Here is a 20,671-nt window from a genome sequence, read left to right as displayed (position 1 = left end):
CCTTCCTCTCAGCTTTTATTACTGAGCATGATGTCACATGGCATGGGATTATCTTTGGTCAGGGTTCCTCCCAGGGTTCTGCCCAGCCCCAAGACTCCTAACTTTGTCGGGGAGAAGGAGTCTTTGGTGATCCCACCTTGATGATGTGTGAACACTGTGTAGCAACAGCCAAAATATGGGTGTGTTGCCAAAACTGTTCTAGGCACCAGTGCAAAGCACAGCACTGTCTGAGCCCCTATGAGGAAAATTAACTGCGCTGCAACAGACTCAGTACACTATTGAACAGTAGCATAAAGTATGTTTCATTTTAGCAACAGTTTGAAGCCTTATCTTTTCCACCTGCTTGTAACAATCCAAAATTATTCTACTAGATAAATGAGATTATATACGGGCATGTACAACTAAGGTAATTTTTAAAACCAGTGCAGCTTACATAGCTAGTTTTATAAAAGCCTACTACAATCTTGCAAAGTTCTAGAAACATGGGAAACAAACTTAAAAAAAACAGTTTTGTTTTGTTTTTTTTTTGATTTGATTCACAAGTCCATGAAGTGGAAATTCACATTTAAAATGCATTCAGAAAGTTCCCTTGTTGTTTCCATTCTTAGCTATTTTCTCAGTTGCAAATATAAATACAGTTTTAAGGAACCACTTTGCTTTAGCAGTGTGCAATGTCTTCATATACTCAACTTTAAAGGAACCAAAACCTTTGAAAATGCCATTAAATTAAATATTTCTGTTTCTATTTTTCAATTTTATACTTGATCTATCCTGAAAAAATATTTGTCTTATAGCAAGATGAATATCTGTTGGATTTATTTGATTTTCTTATTTTGCAAGAATAGTATTGTCACACTCGTCAAATCCAATGACCCTCTCTTACAGAGCCCATAAATAACTTAATTTCCAAAAATGAAGTTAGGACAAATGTGTAACATTTCTCAGTATTTTGCAAAATATTATCTAAAGTTAGTTGCTGTTCTTATGGACTTAAAACTGTAAAATGGAAATTAATGCATTCTATTAAGAAAGAAAATACAGTATAGGAAAAAACCCACATCATTCATTTATGGCAGATAACAAAACTTGAATCCTTTCCTCAATATTTACAAATCCTTACACAGTCACTGTGAAATAAATCTTCTCATGAGACAGCTGTATGACTTTTCTAACAGAAAAAACTGTCTCCATGTTAATTTTTTTTCAGTTATACATATGTATATATCTAACATAATGTAATCAATCACTTGTGGTCAGTTATTTGTTTAGTTTACCTAGAGGATTCTCATTTTAGAATGACTTTTTTACCCACCACTGGGGTAATCTAACCTATCTTTCAAATATGATCTCCAAATTATATTTCAATCCAAACTTCACATTTAAAAGTAATTTCTCTGGAAATCTTCTGTTTACAATATTCAATATTTTTTTCTTTAACCATTCCATGTAAGGTCTACTTTAAGACTTCTTTGAACAAATTTAATTCCCCACCTCCGTTCTCTTGTTTTGTTGTGGTTTGTTTGGGATTTTTTTTGTTGTTATTGTTTGGTTAGGTAGTTGTGGGGTTGTTCTTTGGGCTTTTTTAAATTTATTTCCAGCCAAGAGGGTTTTTTTTTTTTTAATTGATTCAGTTACATATTAGGAGAGCTATCAATAGGAATAATAGTTTGTTGTGTCTGAAACTTAAATCACAGGGGAGGAAAGAAAGAAAGTAAAAAATGTCTTTTCATTGTCAGATTGATTCATGAGAAGACAGCAGGCTGTTCTTGTCAGTTAGAAAGATCATCCTTGCTAAAGAACAGAGAATTGTTTAGTTTTGCTGGGTTAGGGGACATACCATGTATTTCATTCTTGGTGAAATTAATTGAATGTCACATGCCACAGTTCAGGGGCTGTTGTCACACAGCTTCTGAATTAATGACAGTGAGGATGTTTTGCACGTGGGAGAGCTGATGCAAATTTATAACCAAAGTTCTCACAAATGAGAAGCAAACAGGGGTTAACATCTTGACCTCATGTATTCAATCTGTGCTCTCAAACCAGAGAGGGTCTTTCACCCACTTTGCAGCTATGAACTGCTGCTAATCTTTGATGAAACAGTGACATTTTACCAATCTCAATAACACCTGGTAAGTGCCTCCTGTTGACAGTAGTACTGTGTTTTAATGAACAAATAAATGGCTTATGTACCATTCTTGGCAAGAAACCCCAGCCACTGAGGCAGAGCACAAGCTTTTCCAGTGTTACTTGGGCTAATTGACTCACTGGATGAAGTTAAATCACACTATCCCCAGTGGGATGTATGTTTCCCAGTAATCAATAGCTCAACAAGATCCACATGGCAGGTAATTAAGTGGAAAGTAATTAATAGCAATCAAATGTTTCATTAACTGTTTGCCATTCTTTCACTCAGAAGTGCCAGTGTACCGTAAATAAGGCTCTGAAGAAAGGAATAAATACATTCTGTTCTCTAACAAGCTAAATATTAGTGCTAAATTCTTCACTGCTCTGTGCACCATTTCAAAGTAGCATCTCATATACACAAATGTCCTGGTATTACAACCCCAGAGAGATTCTCAGCTGGCAGTGTCTTAAAGATATGACTGTTGCCTGAAAAAAATACAGGTTCTTCAGTCCAAACCAAAGGAATTAGATTGGTTATGGTTGGCATTTGTAGTATTACTGTTTGCTGTAATATTTTACCTGTCATACAAGTGAGGCGAGACATGTGAGGAAATGTAAAATATTTAATTTTCACCAATAAAGCTGGAAAAAAAGAGTAAAAGATTTTGGCACAAAAACCTATGAACTGTTACTCCCAACTATCAGCAGATGACTGTCTTTGCCCCGATAAACTTCGCCATTACGGTATTTCTTTATGAACCTTGAACTTAATTGAGGTGGACTTTAAAAGGATTGATTGTAATTTTCTTTGCAGAGTAAGACGGGGATGGATTTCTGTTTTAGAAAGTTTCCTGGGTGAATTTTCACCTTGTCCAATGGTCTGCAAATGTGGAAGCCGCCACAAAAATCTTTCCCTCATCACAAGAAGCCTCCCTTCATTCTTCTTTACCAGCCTTTCTAGCTGCAGGGGTTAGGCTCACCATTCTTATGTTTTTAATCTGGATTTTTATTGAACGTTTACCCCTAATTTATTACTTCCACTCATTTTTGTATAGACCAAGAAGCACTGAGACAAAAAAATTCTCAAACCATTATTTTAACAACAGCCACTTTCCTTTCCAAGCCCAGGCACCTTTGCAGAATATTTACCTACTGCTGTTCCAGGGACATTGTTTGGCCTGTCACAAGATATTTGTAGGAGGACTCAGCTAACAGAGTACTCAATATTTGATATTTCTGGAGATTTAACAGTAGCGATTATTTTCCTGTGTTTTGATTTTGAATGGTGCATTTTCTACCAAAGATCTCTCCTAAATTTCATCTCTGAATTCAGGATGCCTATTTGATTCCAAATAGCCTTGATTTTTAAGATTCTTCTTGTGCTAGAAACACACTTACTCCCTCAAAATTTCAACAAATTGCTTGAGACTGAAGGGGAGGTACAAGAGAACAGGCAGCTGTTGAGTACACTGGTGGGTCTTACCAGTGCCTTTTATAAAGACACAGAGAAGCAGAATTCTTCCTCAACCACAGAGCTTCCTAATTCCTGTGGAAGTCTGTGGAGTGGGAAGCTTTATCTTCACAGGCCTTGCTCAGGGGTTCTGTTAATCTGTACTCTTCTGACTATAAAGATTCTTCTATCTTTTCCTTTCCTCTGCTAAATCTACCTGTGCAACTTTCCCATCACCCTAAGATACTGAGAAATGCCTGTCTTTCTCCTCCTCCTTTTGATATACCCTTTTTATAGGACATTACGGGCTTCTCTCCGGAGAAATCAACCTTTTATAGTGGGAGACAGCTTCCAGTTTGGATTCACCTTTGCATCCAGAGAGAAAGTTGCCTCCGTATAAGAGTTTACTGGTAGTCTGGCCAACAGTGCCCTCTGTCATGGGGTACAGTAGGGTGAAAATATAAAATGAAGGCAAAAAAGAAGTTTCTTGCTTTAGCACTAAATAGATTCAGGAGTATAGTCACACACAGCATTTATAATTACAAACAAATTCCATAAGGGGAAATACAGAGGTTCCCAAATTACCTACTGATTTATTCCGATTTTAATTATCTGCTCATTCAAAATCTACTCTTTCGGCACCAGTTTATTCTGGTACAACTGGTTTCTCTCTTGCAAGGAGAAGACTGGAAATACTAAAGCCCAACCAGAATTTAATCTGGCTAATGCCATAAAAGGCAACAACAAATGTTTATAAATACTTATCAACACATTAAGGGCTGAGAAAAAACTCCATCCTTTAGTGGATGCAGAGGGAAACATAGTTACAAATGATGGGGCTGAGGGACTTGAATGTGTGTACTGAAGGACAAAAGGCAGATATTTATAATCTAACCTTCCAAGATGAGAAGACAAGGTGTCCATTATACTCTCATCTGCAGTATTTCTAACACTTTTTGAGTCATCTTTTGTCGTTTAATCAGATTAATTTGAAATGAGCTATAGAAGATATCCTCTAATGAACAAGTTTAACAAAAGAAAATTAGGAAATAATGTACTAGTAAACCAGGATTGAAACATAAAAATTACACACTTTTTTACTTGTTTGTAAATAATGTTATCTAGTTATCTTCCACAGAGCTCTTGGAATTTCTTTTTAGTACAGAAGGATTAGTAGACTTTAACAAAGCATAGTTTTTTCAACTTTGTAAAAATATCAAAATAGCAAAAAAAAAAAAAAAAGAATCAAGCAATTCAACCCATATGTATTCCTTTTCTTTTTTAGAAAGCTATGCAGTCATACAGGTGGTGTGCTGCTTCATAAGGCCTTTCTGTTATGTCTGTATATTTCAAAAAATACAAACCCCAAAATTTTAGCATCAATAAAAAGTAAAAAGATATAAGATTAATTTTGTAAAAAAAATGAACATCAATGTTGTTAAACCTTTGAAAGATTTGTCCTATAACATTCTGAGTTTCAAAGTGAAAAATAGGAAATCTTTCTTTTCTTATGTGTGGAATTGTTTCCCACTTTTCCAGCCAAGAGGATCTTATACCTTGGAACTTGAAATTATAAAGGACCTGTGGGAAAATGGCTGTTTATTTTCTCACCGTCTCAGCTTTGCTGACAGAGCATGAATTTGAACTAGGCTTGTGTCACATCAGACATGTAGTTCTTGAGAAAATGGGAACAAGGAAATTCGTCTTGAACATATGAGTAAGATCATAGGGTTTCAGAAAAACATAGGTATAAACAGTCTTAAAACAGGGCTAAAATCTAATTCAGCCTGGCTGCATTTATCATGTTTCAAACTGATTCAGCAGTTTGTTCTTTTATCACAAGAACACTTTCCCCATCTTCCTCATAACAGTTCTGGTAAAATTTGTGTTTGTATTCTAACACCTTACTGAAATAGATAAGATCTTCATTAGGGATTTGACCATAGGCCTTGAAAAATGTTATTCTTTAAATTCTGATTATCTCTAGGGTGTGGTACCACCAGGAGCTTCATATTAAACATTCCTCATGTTTCAAGGCCACATATTTTATCAGGCTGGATAGCCTGACAAATAAAATTCTAGGATCTGATGCTAGCACATCTAAGACTAGCAGGACTTTGAAGAATGTGCCCTCAGCAACTGCAGCTTTGTGAGCACTTTCTGTAGCAATGCAACAAAGGAAGGGTTATGTCTATCCAAAGTTGCCAAGAAGATCATAATCACACCTTTAATATGACAAATGGTCACTGGATAGCAATAAAACAGGTGCATGGGAAACAGGAAATGTAAAACTCTCTACGGAAAAAGACTGCAATTGTAGTGAAGTCAGGTTCCTTTCAAACCTGATTTCCCCATAAATCTCTTAGCACAGATAAAATATCAGATATTTAAGGACTGACTCTTCTACCAAGTTCTTGCCAAGGTGATAAATCAGTTGTTTGCAGACAGCTCAAGAACTAAATGTGGGGTTTTTTTCCCCAACAAATAAACTTCTTTTCTCAGATTGAAATGTTCCATAGCAGCTATTCTAGCTGCCACTGCTGCAGCACAATGACCTTTACAATGACTAACCTTCACCAAAAGCATCTTCATTTATTCTGTTTTAGGATTCCAAACAAGTACATTTACATGACAAATGTTTTCTAGGACCTTGTTAAACAGAAGTTTCTGTAAAATTAACTTTAAATCTAGAAACATTTGTCTGAAAATTGAACATATATTATATATATATGTATATATTACTGGAAGTGTTACGTTCCAAGATCATAACCTCACTGAAACAAGAAGAAAAACATAAAAGCATTTCTGTCCAGTGATAGAACTAACATCTTAGGCTCACTAAGTAAATCTGCTTTAGTAGCAGCCTTGCACAATAATACATGCTGTAAATGAAATTAAAATGACTAGCTGAAAAATGTGTGCTTGTGGTCTCTTTTCCCTTCTGTTTTAAACATAAAGGTAGGTGTTCTATATAAATTACCTATACTTACACAGCAAACATGCTTTGTTTTGATTGATAGTGTTTCCACATCTGTATTTCCAAATGAGGAAAATCCAGCTTGAGGCAGCTGACTCACAGGAACACTATTCAAAGTTTAAATTATTTCATTTGATATAGAAGAGCCCTGTGAAGGGACTATCTGTTAGCAGATAGATATATAAAATTTTGATGGATCCATCTCCAAATTAACTTTTAACACGATGAAACCTAAGTACCTTAAAAAATGAATAGGAAACTCAGTCTTAGATAGTGGGAAAATAGAAGTGAGTGCATAGGGTGTCAAGTAAATATTATACGAGTCTGCAACTGGACAGTAGGAATTTTATGCCATCTTAAAGAAGATTAAATAGTCCTCTGCATGTTATTCTGTCTCATCATTTAAGAGGAAACAACATATACCCTCATGGTTGTGAAAACAGATAATATTAATGGACAATGGAGAGATACAAAAAGGAAAATTAATTTTTTATATGTCATCTGTTTAATGATTAAAAAAAAAAACAAACAAAAAAACAAGACCAGTGCTTATGGATGTGATAGTAAATAGCAAAATAGCAAAATAAACTGTTCAGATTTAGTTTTTTTTTTTATTGACTTTTTATGCTGTGGCTGTACCAAATCCCCACAACAGCAGACTGTTTAAATGAAAGCAGAGGCAATTAGAACAGAATAAGTCAGTGAATTTTTATGGGCTCTAATAAGATCCATTAAAATATATGATTGATATATATTTTTATATATTTAAATATAATATATATAATATATATAAAATATATATTTGATACCAAAATTTTTTCATTAATTTACTTTTTTCCCTTGACTTATATCTAACACATGAACCCCTTAGGACTAAAGAATCTTCAGTTTCACTTTATTTCTCTTCACCATGGTGTACATTTTAATCTTTTACAAGACCAATAGTTTGAATTAAGTGATAGTCAAAAGTCAAAAACACACTTAGAAACCACATCTGTAGGTATACAGTAGGCTAAAAAGGTGCATTCAGAGGCAGGCTGAGAACTTCTGTTGTCCAAAAGCTAGACTACTTTTCAGCTTTATCTGTAAAAAAATATATGTGAAAAGTCTACTATAGAAAATTGTATTTTAATGGTGTCATAAACTTTCAGGCTGGTTGCACCATCAGGAATACAAATGTAAGAAATTCTGGTGCCATTAGAACCACATGCTACAGACAGGTGAAGGTAAAGGTAACTTTCTCTGCTGTTCCAGCAGGGAGAGAAACAGAAGAAAATAATGATAGAAACAGGACATGAGGAAGGTGAAGAAAAATAAATTTTTAGATCGCTTTTTAGTATTTTGTCTCAGCTACAAAATAATATGAAATTTCAGCTGCAAAACCAACATTCTGGAAATGACCATACAAATAGCAGCAATTTTCAAATGCTCCTTTTGTAATGATGTGTCATCTGGAGGCCAAAAATGTCATTCTTGCATAAGCTTTGTTAAATGTTATTTACATAACAACAGGAGAATCTGCTCTTAGGTTATGACAGGCTTTACTCCTACCAGGAACAATCTGGCAACCCACGCAGTGGTCCTCAGATGAAATAATGAAAGCAAATAATTACTATAATAGCATAGCAAAAGAGAGAGAAATGCAAAAGTTAGGAGAAAAGTATTGTAAGAGATGGCTTCCATCTAGTATTTAGGAAGGCTATAGATTGCATTAGTTGCAACTCCTAATGATTGTTTTTGTAAACCTGAGTCTTTGTACCCTACAGATTTTGACAATTCCCATAATATAAAATGGCTCAAACTACCATTACAATCAACAGCTATTACAATCAACTGCAGGAAGTGGTATGAAGACTCAGAAATGTCTTTTCTGCCAAGTTGTCATTCAGCGAGGGTGACCTCAGGCCATTTTTTTTCCTTGCTTGATTAGACCATCTCTTAGAGCACTCAGGACTCTAATTTGATACAGAAGAATAACACAGTACTTTGTTGCTGGGATTTTTTGTTGTACTTTGTGCAGAATTCTAACATTTTGCCTATGTCAAGGACACAGATAAAAGGTGCTTGGGATATTACAATAGATTTCTGGGTGCTAAAGGACTACCGCCGCCTCTACTTATTTTATGTCACTATAATTACAATATGAAAAAAAAAGGACAGCCTCCCCTCTAAAAAGATGCAAACAAGGACTTTTACATAGGCACCTGAAAAAAACCTCACAACTTCCCCCTCCTCCTCACTGCCCTGATGCTCCCCTGATGCTCCCCTGGTTTGCAAATATTTCTGTGGCTGTGTCTGAAAACAATGTAGTAATGACAGGCTTACCTGTTACTGCCTATTGTATTATGCTACTAACAGCTTCTGCAAAGTCTGGTGTTTTGTTTGCTTCCAATACTCTCACTTTTATCCCTTTGAAGGTAGCAGTCCAAGCATAATGTGTACAGTGTTCCCCTAAGCACCCTACAGAAGGCTAATAACCAAACGAACTAAAACTGACCACAGACTAGAGCATGGAGTCTTGTGCTTTTTTAGTAACAGCATAGTTACCCAGATGCAATTCTGTTGATGTCAGCGAGCTCAGAGGAAGTGGGAACAGAACTTTGAATTTCAGCTTTAGAAACAGAGTTGGCTGTTTCACCCCTACAGATGTTACAGTGGAGAATTCTACTGCACTTATTCATTGCAATAAGTATTATGGCTTGTCATTGGATTAGAAAAAGCAGTCGGCTTGAAAGAGCAGAATAATAATTTGAAATCATGAGAAAAGTCTGAGATCAGTAGTTCTTTTTTTTTTTTTTTTCATTTTCCTTCCAGTGGATTGTCAATTATTAAATATCCTATAACTTGTAGGAGCATATGCTTGTTTACAAATATGTTGCAAAGAATATGTATTACAAGTAGTTATGCTGACTTTCTAGTTTCAATGCAAAATTAAAAAAAAGATGGATTACCTTAAAAAAGACTTGCACATCTTTTTAGGGGGCAGGGAGAGACAGAGTGTTGCATATTCAGAACACAGCCAGAGAAAGAAGCATACCTTCCTCACAATACCAGTAGTAATGTCAGCTACATATTTTCTATGGGGTTTATTGGCATCCATTTTTCCTTACCCTACCTTCAAGAATGCAGGAAAGTTGTATAACTTTTGTAGCAGTTTTTGTCTCTGCTACATCATTTTTAATTATTGTTTTTCTGAAAAGAGAAATTAAATTTCTTGAGATAAATTTTATCATAATATTCAATGTCACATTTTTATTCATTTTTTTTGTTTGTGTTGCTAAAAGACCATAGAGTTAGGATTCTTACAGGATTAAATGAAAATTAATTTGAAGCATCTTCTGTATTCATTAGCACCTGCCGAATGAATTACAAGAGTGGTCATATTTCTTCAGTGACAAAACATACACTCCATTAAAAAATTAGGTAGCTGTTGTCTCTGTTGCCTCTGGATTTTATGTGTGCAACAGAAATTAGCCCTTTAACTCTTCTGCACTTTCTAGAGGATGATGTCCTGGAAGGATTGTTAATTCCATTGTAAAGGAGTGCAAGAAGGATTTAAGCAAGATTTCCCATGAGTCCAGAGCAAGTGTGAAAACACAGCCCCTACTTTGGAAATTGCTTCAAATTTCTTCAGGTTGTGCTCTAAAAGATTGGGTCAGTGGAATTAGAAACCTATTTGAAAAAGTAAGTGAAATAAGAAAGTAAAACACATCAGCAACCATTCTGGGCTATTCTCAGTCACTGCATTTACCTGTGGCATTGACCTCAGCATCAGTCCTCAGCAATACTACAGAACACATGGTGTCACTCCTCTGTATTTTCTGGATTTGAGTGTGTCCTCCTGCATTTGTGAATATTTCCAGTAAAATTAAAACAATTACACTTTCTACATCACACAGCAAGCTACGTGCTAAATGGCTTCATTAATAAAGCTGTGAGATGTTTTAAAGCGCAGGCTATGGAGGCTAATGGGAGCCAGTGAGCTGGCAAGACATCTCCTGAGAATCTCTTAGGACATTCCTCTGTTAAATCATAGAATCATATAATCATAGAATCAGCCAGGTTGGAAGGGACCTCTGAGATCATCAAGTCCAACCCTTAATCCACTACCACTGTGGTTACTAGACCATGGCACTAAGTGCCACATCATCTTAAAAACCTCCAAGGACGGAGAATCCTTCCCTGGGCAGCCCATTCCAATGCCGGATTAGTCTCTCTGTAAAGAATTTCTTCCTAGTATCTAACCTAAACCTCCCCTGGCAGAGCTTAAGACAAAGCCCTCTTGTCTTACTGATAGTTGCTTGGGAGAAGAGACCAACCCCCACCTGGCTACAACCTCCTTTCAGGGAGTTGTAGAGAGTGATGAGGTCTCCCCTGAGCCTCCTCTTCTCCAGGCTAAACAACCCCAGCTCCCTCAGCCTCTCCTCATAGGATTTGTGCTCAAGTTCCTTCACCAGCCTTGTTGCTCTTCTCTGGACCTGCTCCAGCACCTCAATATCCTTCCTGAACTGAGGGGCCCAGAACTGGACACAGCACTCCAGGTGTGGCCTCACCAGCGCTGAGTACAGGGGCAGAATCACTTCCCTGGTCCTACTGGGCACACTGTTCCTGATCCAGGCCAGGATGCCCTTGGCCTTCTTGGCCACCTGGGCACACTGCTGGCTCATGTTCAGCTTCCTGTCAATCCAAGCTCCCAGGTCCCTTTCTTCCTGGCTGCTCTCCAGCCATTCTGTGCCCAGCCTGTAGCACTGCATGGGGTTGTTGTGCCCAAGTGCAGGATCTGGCACTTGGCCTTGCTGAACTTCATTCCATTGGAATTACACCATCTCTCCAGTCTGCTCAAGTTCCTCTGCAGAGCCCTCCTGCCTTCCAGCGGATCGACACTCCCCCACAACTTAGTGTCATCTGCAAATTTGCTGATGACGGACTCAATCCCCTCACCTAAATCATCAGTAAAGATATTAAACAGAACTGGGCCCAACACTGATCCCTGGGGGACACCACTAGTGACCAGCCGCCAACTGGACACAGCACCGTTCCCCACCACTCTCCGGGCCCGGCCCTCCATCCAGTTCCTAACCCAGCACAGAGTGCCCCTGTCCAAGCCGTGGGCTACCAGCTTTTCCAGGAGTATGCTGTGGGAAACAGTATCAAAGGCTTTGCTGAAGTCCAGATAAACCACATCCACAGCCTTCCCCTTATCCACCAGGTGGGTCACCTGATCATAGAAGGAGATCAGATTGATCAGACAGGACCTGCCCTTCCTAAACCCGTGCTGTCTGGGTCTGATCCCTTGTCCATCCTGTAGGTGCTGTGTGATTGCACTTAGGATCATCTGCTCCATTACTTTCCCAGGCACTGGGGTCAGGCTGACAGGCCTGTAGTTTCCTGGGTCCTCCTCCTGGCCCTTCCTGATGAAGGATACTAATATTTGCAAAAAATCACATATAAAGAAAAGGGCTAATTTTTATTTTGCTTAAAACATCACAGAGTCTACGTGTACCAGCAGACAAGTCCATGCTGAACACCAACCACCTTGTGCTTGTATTATGTCTTTTTGCCTTGTAAGGCATTTAAAAATTTCCAGGGTCTAAAAGGCTTTTCACCTACCTGAAGATTATTAAGTCTAACCAAAAGGGAAGTATGTGGCAACAGGCTATTTGAGACTATAACAAGAAGAGCTCCTGTCACAGTTATTGGAAATGCTAGTCTAGGTTTGTTGTTTAGGACTGCTTTTTGAACCTGGATTGTTTTCATATTTCCATTTGATTCTCCAGATTGAAAACATTTATATTGACCTGTATCTCACAAGTTTTTTATCAAGGCTCAGGCTCACCACAGTGGGTCAGACATATGTAACTTTTAGACCAAGTCACTTTGGTACTTTCTACAACATCGTCAAAAGGCTGTTGAATACCTCTGATGCTGAATGTACCTGCTCTTCTATTAAGCCATGGTAGCCGTGAAGAGATCACACTACTGGCATCCTGCTTCTTTCCACCACCAGTCCTAGGCGTTGACTGTGAGTGCTGTATATATGCATCTGGGATTGCTAATGTACATTGCAGGTGCCATGAAGAAAAGGATCACCTCCTCCACCAGTCCAAGGACCAGAAAAATAGCAAGATACAGAGCAGACCTTCAGCCGCATTCAGACTTTCCCTGTTTCTAGGTACAAGAAATGCAGTGCAACATCTGTTTTGAACTGGATCAACCAATTATTTGTAACCATAGCAGTCTAGAAGAGGTTGTAGGCTTCTTTAGTCAGTAGTCAAAATTTAAGCAGGCAGTTTAAACGAATCAAGAGTGTGAGTAATGCACTGTACTTGCAATTCTTTTCCAAATGAGCACCTTTGTGTGGCAGCAAGCAACTCAGTTTCAAAATTGAGTTTATAATACCTGACAATTAATTTCAGATTCCTCAGTTCTTTAATGATTTTCCCTAAATTCAAGAGACAAAAGCACACACACACAAAAAGGAGAAAAAAGCCCCAAAAAACTACCCCTCCAAACAAAAACCACATACCCCCAAAAAACAACCCCTAAACAAATGGAAGATATTTGGACGTTTGGATGGGATTGTTAAAATAAAGGTTCAAATACTGTAAAATGGATGATGTCGGTTTCAACATTTGGGGGGGTTGCCTTTTTTATATCAGATGACTGAGTCATTGCTGGAACTTTTAAACTGTAGTGGTTTGTTTTGCTTACATTTCCAAGTATCTGATGGAAATATGAAAATCCGCCACCCTAAACTTTAAATCATCCTGTTGACTATGCAAAAATAGTATGAACACAGAGAGCTTGTTTTCATGACCCTTTGTACCATAAACATACAAATTAAAATTGTTTTGCTGTACCTCAGAGGGGCAGCACAGAGTTCATGACTGAATGAAAGCAGCCCCCTGTTATGAACACAGATTAGGAACAATGTGGGAAACAGAAGAAAAAAATTACTTTTCCTACCCTGATTCACAACTTTTGCATGATAGATATTGCTGTGGTAGTTTCTGTACACTTTCTCTGGCCTGTGTACACATTTTGTAATGCAGCTCTTACCTTTAAGCCCTAGACTTTCCAATGGCAGCAGCTACCCTAAATATGAGAGGAGGGAGAGAAAGGGGACAGGAGGAGAGTGGAAACAACCTCTCTTATGAGACTGGCACAGAGAGGGCAAAACTGTGTTGAGGTCAGCAGCAGCACAGGACTAAGTTACTAGAAAGGGTACAACTACTGCTGTTTTTCTCCTGGCTCTGTGGCTGCAGTGACTTTTCCCTGGCTGAGAAGGGAATGATACCTGAGAAACCAGTGTAATTCATTATTAACTGAATTCTTCAGTTAATAAAGTAAACTGAATTTTACTTTGAATTCTGGAGGTTCTCATGGCAAAACTGAAGTTTTGCTTCTGGATTTGCTTAAATACCTATAATCCTATCTCTGTGACCAGTAGACTTCTTACACTGCTGATCTACTTGCACTTCTGCCTGGACCACATATAGATCTACAAATGTTGATGGAACTGTATTTATACCACAGCAATCACCCTAAAAACTATACAATGTCACAGAAGCACAACTGAGGGCAGGAGATGGGCTCAAAGAACAAGTGCATATGGGAATGGATGACGCTCTATATGACAGGTCTTTGGTACCTGCAGGGTATTAACTTTCATTCAGATAAGGGTGTAGATGCCACTCTACTTCCAATAATTAGTTTGTATAACACAACTTGTGTTAGTAACAAATAGAACACTTTCATTAACAGTAAACTAAACCCAAAACTCTTACATCTCTCCAAATACTTCAACATTCATAAAAACACTGGAATGTGTTTTCATCAAGAGTCAGACATTAACATTCCTCTAAAACTAACACTTTATTATAGTAAATATTTTTTTGAATTTATCAGTTAGAAATGAAAAACAGCATCAGGTCCCTGGCTTCAGCACTTTTTCATTCACAGGGCATGAATGAAGCATGACAACCAGCAAAATGCATGACACTGTCCACCACCATATTCATCCTTTATGTCTCTCCCTCCCTAAATGTATGTTTTACAATTATACTTTAGAAAAGCATGTAAATGCAAATACAGGTTCCTACAAACATACTTGTCTTAACTTGCAGAGGAAAATAATGCAAAAAGTTTTATATATTCTTACATGTATACCTTACTTTTATCAATAAAGGAATTCATAATTTATTTCACATTGTATTTTGTGAAATTAAACTGTTACAGTAGAATATTACAGAGTGGCACTCTCAAAACTATTTTGAAAATTACTATGGCACAGATAGATGGAAAAAAACTTTAAAAAGCAGTATAACAAGTTGTGTAACCTTATAAATGCATTTCAAATGAAAATGGTAGAACAGGATACAGGAGATTTCTCAAAGTAACTGAAATTAAAACCTCATCATATGTTTTGATTCAGTTCTGCAAGTGTTCCCTGATATTTTGCCAAGTGGTCACTGAATTCAATAATCTAGCCAGATTACTACAGGGCTTCTATTTATAGGGATCCATCTGGTATTGTGGCAATTGCAGCTGGTCGGATTACTGCCATGTCCTACCTATGTAAAATGCATCAAGGCTGCAAGAGAAACCTGCACTACACCACTGTAGTGGCAATATCAAGCCAATTGCTGGAAGCATATATACTAACATATTTTCAAATATCATTACTTAATAATTAATTCATGAAACTCATGTCATGTTTAAATTTTACAGTCTACATTTTTGAATCATGTCTTATGGAAGAGGGACTGACAAATTCACAGACTGTGAAAGGAGCTATCTAATTATTAAGGAAAGCTACAATATGAAGATTTACTTAAAAAAAAATTCAAAACACCACACACACAGCAAATACTCAGATGGAGAAGGTGGGGGGGTGTAGGGTGTGCAAGAGCGAAAGCGTGGGTATGGGTTTGGGTGTGTGCGCCCTTTCTCCTGCAAGTGTCAACAGCTACATCTAGTGTTTTTATGCAGCATGGACAATTTCTGTACAACCAAACTGTATCTCAGGAAAGCATTTTGTATTCTGCATTAAAGAGAGAAGTAAAAATCTTCTCCAACACAGAGCCCTGATACAAATATCAGTGTAAAAGCACTGATGTTTCACTGAAGGTACTTTTTTTCCCCAATTAGTCTTGTGCAAATTAATCTACAGAGACTGGAAGTTCTTTGTCATTTTAAGTTTTAATCATGTATTTGTAAGAGTTTCATATACTACATTTGTGTATTTTCCTTACTAATAGGCTAAATACACATACAGATGAAATGAACTTGACCTTATAAATTCCAAATTCTAAGATTTACATTTTGTGGAGTGGGATTAAGCAAGTTAAGGTAACTTGCCACAGGTTCATATCTGAGTTTGATAGAAACACTCAACTACAGCACCATTTCCATACCTGGTAGGTGTACCATGGATTAACAAGATCTTCAATTTTCCATGATATCAATTGTCCTATTTTTCAGACACTCTGGAAGCAATCATCTCAATTAATTAGAGGTAAACTTGACATATTTCAAACAATGCCACATAAAGATAACTTCAGATTATACCACAAAAAATCCACACACAACCACTCCAGTTTCTTTTTTTGAAGAACAGGATAGTGTTTGCAGGCATAATAAACAATGTATGATATTTATTAATTTCCAGTTATTAGTTGGAATAAATAAGTGTGGAAATAATATTGCCAATTCAGAAATCAAGAGTATTTATTTGCCAGTAAACTAATACTAACTGAACTGTGAAACACATAGAAAAAGTATATTAAAAATCTCCTAATCATCCTTATGATTAAACATGCATGACTCCGCAAAGAGTGAAGTGCTTTGCACTAAAATGGCAGAAATAACAGAAGAAACCTTAAATTTAACTGGACTTCTTGAAGCCTTACATAACCCCTCAAGAAACTTCTAAGAAATTTGTCAGTAGTTTAGTAGCCAAGTTCTAGCATAGGTTAGAATATAGCAAGAGGTGGTGGAAGAAGGAAGTGTTGACTTTCAAAATGGATAAAGCTGAACAGTAGGAAATTCAAAATTTCTCTTCATACATCAAATTACATTCATCAGCTATTTCGAAAAATCAAATGGCAATTTTTTATAATGACCCACAATCATTAATGTGGATAGGAAAGAAAGATTAAGCAGAGTTTGAAATAGGCAGAATAAATTTAATTGCAGAGGTATTAATGCTAGTCACAGAAATGCATATTATACAATACCAATTAGCTGCAACTGCTCAGGAAACCTATATTAGTGTCACAATGAAAAATTTAATACAAAGCTCTGCATAGCACAATCAAAGAATATACAAGATCTACTTTCTGCCCTTCTCTATTCAGACAAATCTAGAAATATTGTGATTTATTGATTTGTAAAGAACAGCATAGATAACAATAGTAAATGTGGTAGTGGGCACCTTCTCCAGCTATTATAACTTGCCACCAGTTTTGTAAATCTGAATTCCTTAGAAGCAGCGTGTTTAGCTTTTCCATATTTGATCCACCTGAATGAAGGAGGTACTTCAACACACTGCAAAACAGGACATTAAAAACTAAAGCCCAGATTTTTAAAGAACTTTTTGTCAATGTTATTCCAATGATTTGAACAACATTCAGCACATAATAAAAGCCCAGAGTAATTGATAACATTGGACATCAGCACCTCTGCAATGGAGATGGAAAGGTAGCTTGATTTAAAAAAAAATAAGTTTATCTAGTTTTATCTTTATGTTATGTAAACACACCAGGCTGTTTAGCTGTATCACCCTTCCATAGCACCTTCTATCACGACATCTATTAGAAATTCCCCCTTACTTGCTCAATCTGCTGAATAATAAAGACAGACAGCATGATGGATGAGTCTTTCTTTCAAGTACAAGGTTTGGTGTGAGCACCCATACACATTTGCTATGGTTTTAGGCAGGTTTGGTGATGTGTTTTGTTTGGGGTTTTTTCCATATTCTGTAATTGCCTGTCTCGGTGCTCTGAGGAACAAACTTCTCTTTGCATCTCCCCTTGAGAATACATCAGCTAGTTGTTTTTCCCTACTTGTTCCTTTCGAAACCAGAGCACCATGAAAAAACAATGTTGGAGCGGTGAAAAATTCCAATTTCTCATAATATTGTGAACTACCGTATCGGTCTTTATTCCTACAGACTAGAAAACAGTGTCAGGATAAGACCTTCGCCTCTTTGAGATTGAATTTCTGTTGTAATACAATTCCTTGTCCTTGTTCTCAACATAGTCACGAGGTGGCACCAGAGCTCAAATTTTTGGAAACGCCATTCTGAAGCTGTCGGCCTTCTACCAGCCTTCCGCAAATTCATTGTTTCATAAAGGCAAAGCCAAAGGGGTCAGAAAAGCATCTACAGTGAAGGAGAACAGGGAGAATCCATCCGACTCATGCAGGAGATGGCTGATCAGAAAGCCTTAATAAATTAAATGTGAGAAATGTGGCATTTCTAGTGCATTTTATCATCATGGCTAGACTTTGCAAACGAAGATTTGGGAAGGGCGCTACCCACGTTTGTCACAAGCACGCTGGTGGCTAAAAAGGACAATACGAGGTAGACACGTCTGGTTGCAAAAGACACAGCAGAAAGACTCCTTAGGTGGTATATTCTGCAAGACACGATTCTTTCTGTGTTGTCTTTTCTCCTCAAGAGTGATCCTGTGTGCTTTCTCAAAGTCATCAGCAGCGTTAAAGATAGTGTGTGTCTCTAGACCTCCCGACTGGAGGCCAGAGTAGACCAGTTATGTTGATCAATATGGCCGAGGCTGAGATGTTGTTTCAGGGAGTCCTTGTATCTTCTCTTCGGGGCTCCTCTCTTGCAGCAGCCGGTGGCAAGTTCACCGTAAAGCAAGATCTTAGGGAGGCGGTGGTCCTTCATCCTGGAGATGTGCCCTGCCCAGCACAGCTGTGTTCTCAGTAACATGGCCTCAATACTTGTGACTGCTGCTTTTTCTAGAACAGATGTATTGGTCACATAATCTGACCAGTGGATGTTTAGGATTGTACAAAGACAGCGTTGATGGAAGCGTTCTAGGAGTCGCAGGTGGTGGTGGTAGATGACCCATGATTCAGACCCATAAAACAGAGTAGACAGCACAATGGCTCTGTAAACACTGATCCTGGTACTTTTCTTCAAGTGTTTTTTTCGCCAAACTCTTTTATGAAGCTTTCCGAAGGCACTATATGCCTTTGCTAACCTGTTGTCTATCTCCCCATCAATCTTAACATCTGAGGAGATGATGGTAATTAAACTACTGGACTGATTTGAGCTCTGATTCGCCAATGGTGATATGGGGATGATGGAAGACTTCCTGAGGTGCTGGTTGATAGAGAACCTCTGTCTTCTTTAAGCTGACTTCCAGTCCAAAGAGCTCAGCAGTGTCTGCAAAGCAGGATGTTAAACACTGCAGAGCTGCTTCTGTGTGGGCAGCAAGGGTGGCGTCATCAGCATAAAGCAGCTCCCGGACAAGATGGTTTAAGGCCTTGGTGTGGGCCTTCAGTCGCCTTAGGTTGAAAAGGCTTCCATCGGTACGATATCGAATGTAGATACCGTCCTGATCATCGAGGTCTGCCGTGGCCCTTTGGAGCATCATGCTGAAAAAAACTGTGAATAGGGTTGGTGCGAGAATGCAGCCTTGTTTCAAACCATTAGTTATTAGAAAGGGCTCAGAAAGTGCATTGCCATATCTGACTTGGCCATGCTGATCCTCGTGGAGTGAGATGATCATTTTAAGGAACTTGGAGGGACAACCTAAATGTTCCAAAATCTGCCACAGACCTTTTCTGCTCACAATATCGAAAGCCTTGGTGAGGTCAACAAAGGTTATATAGAGTCCTTTATTCTGTTCCCTACACTTCTCTTGCAGTTGTCTGAGAACAAATACCATGTCTGTGGTACTCCTGTTGGCTCTGAAAGCACATTGGCTTTCAGGTAGAATTCCTTCTGCTATAGTGGGTATTAGTCTGTTCAAGAGTATTCTTGCCAGGATTTTGCCAGCAATGGAGTAATGCCACAGTAATTTGAACAGTCTGATTTAATTCCTTTCTTCTTATACAAGATGATGATGACTGCATCTTGAAGGTCTGATGGTAGTTCACCTAGTTCCCAACAGCGCACCACAAACTCATGAAATTTAGCATGGAGTGCTTGGCCCCCATGTTTCCAGACTTCAGGTGGAATTCCATCAACCCCAGCTGCTTTGCCAGTTTTCACCTGCTGTATGGCCTTGAGAGTTTCTCCTAAAGTGTGGGCAGTATCCATTTCGTACTTCACCGATTGTTGTGTGATGGACTGAATTGCTGTGTCTTGAACTACACGGTTGGTACAGAGGAGAGTCTGAAAGTGTTCAGACCATCGATTCAGAATGCAGGTTTTACCTGTTAGAAGCGTTTATCAACAGTAGTGAAGGAACTAATAGTATTTCAAGTAATGGTTTTTCAATACTTTCTAAATTATTTAAAAATTACTATCCCTTAAAAAAGCTTTACCTGATGAAGATGCAGGGTAATTCTTTCATTTACGTGGTTGCTTTGAAGCTGTGACCTCACAGTACTTTTCTGGTTATAGAATATAAGTGTACAATGATGAAAAAAAATCATATTTCAATCTTTTTGCTGCTTTTCTTGTGGCTTCTTGGTCCCCTCCTCACCCACCAATTTGCAATATAGCAAGGAAGACCTTCTCATGAATTTCACTATGGCCTTTTTTGTAATATATTTACTGAAAATTCCTTTCCTCTTGATTTCATCACTTACCTCCCCTTCATTAGCTTTAAATGGCTGAATGGCCATTCCCTGTTAAATGAGTGGTTCGCCGTTCCTCGCAAGTCTGAATGCAATAATCACCACTTTACTCAAAGTCTAATATATGGCTTTCCAATAAAATCATATCTGACTGTCTTTAAAACGTGGCGGGCTACTTTCCTCATATCCCATGTTCCCACTTAATTAAAAGCTTCTTTCTTTTTGTAGGCTGTTACGAAATACTTTCCCCAGCTCGGAAGAGGCATTATGAAATTCGTAAAAATAATAAAATTCATGTAAAATTCATTGTTTGTTTCACTAAAATAGTGGTAAAAATTCCAGCACAC

The sequence above is a fragment of the Manacus candei genome, unplaced genomic scaffold (genome assembly GCF_025592945.1).
Source record: "Manacus candei isolate 608988 ecotype Guabito, Panama unplaced genomic scaffold, ASM2559294v1 h1tg000027l, whole genome shotgun sequence".
Classification (NCBI taxonomy): domain Eukaryota; kingdom Metazoa; phylum Chordata; class Aves; order Passeriformes; family Pipridae; genus Manacus; species Manacus candei.
The sequence above is the reverse complement of the archived record's forward strand: the minus strand, read 5'-3'. Positions refer to the sequence as shown.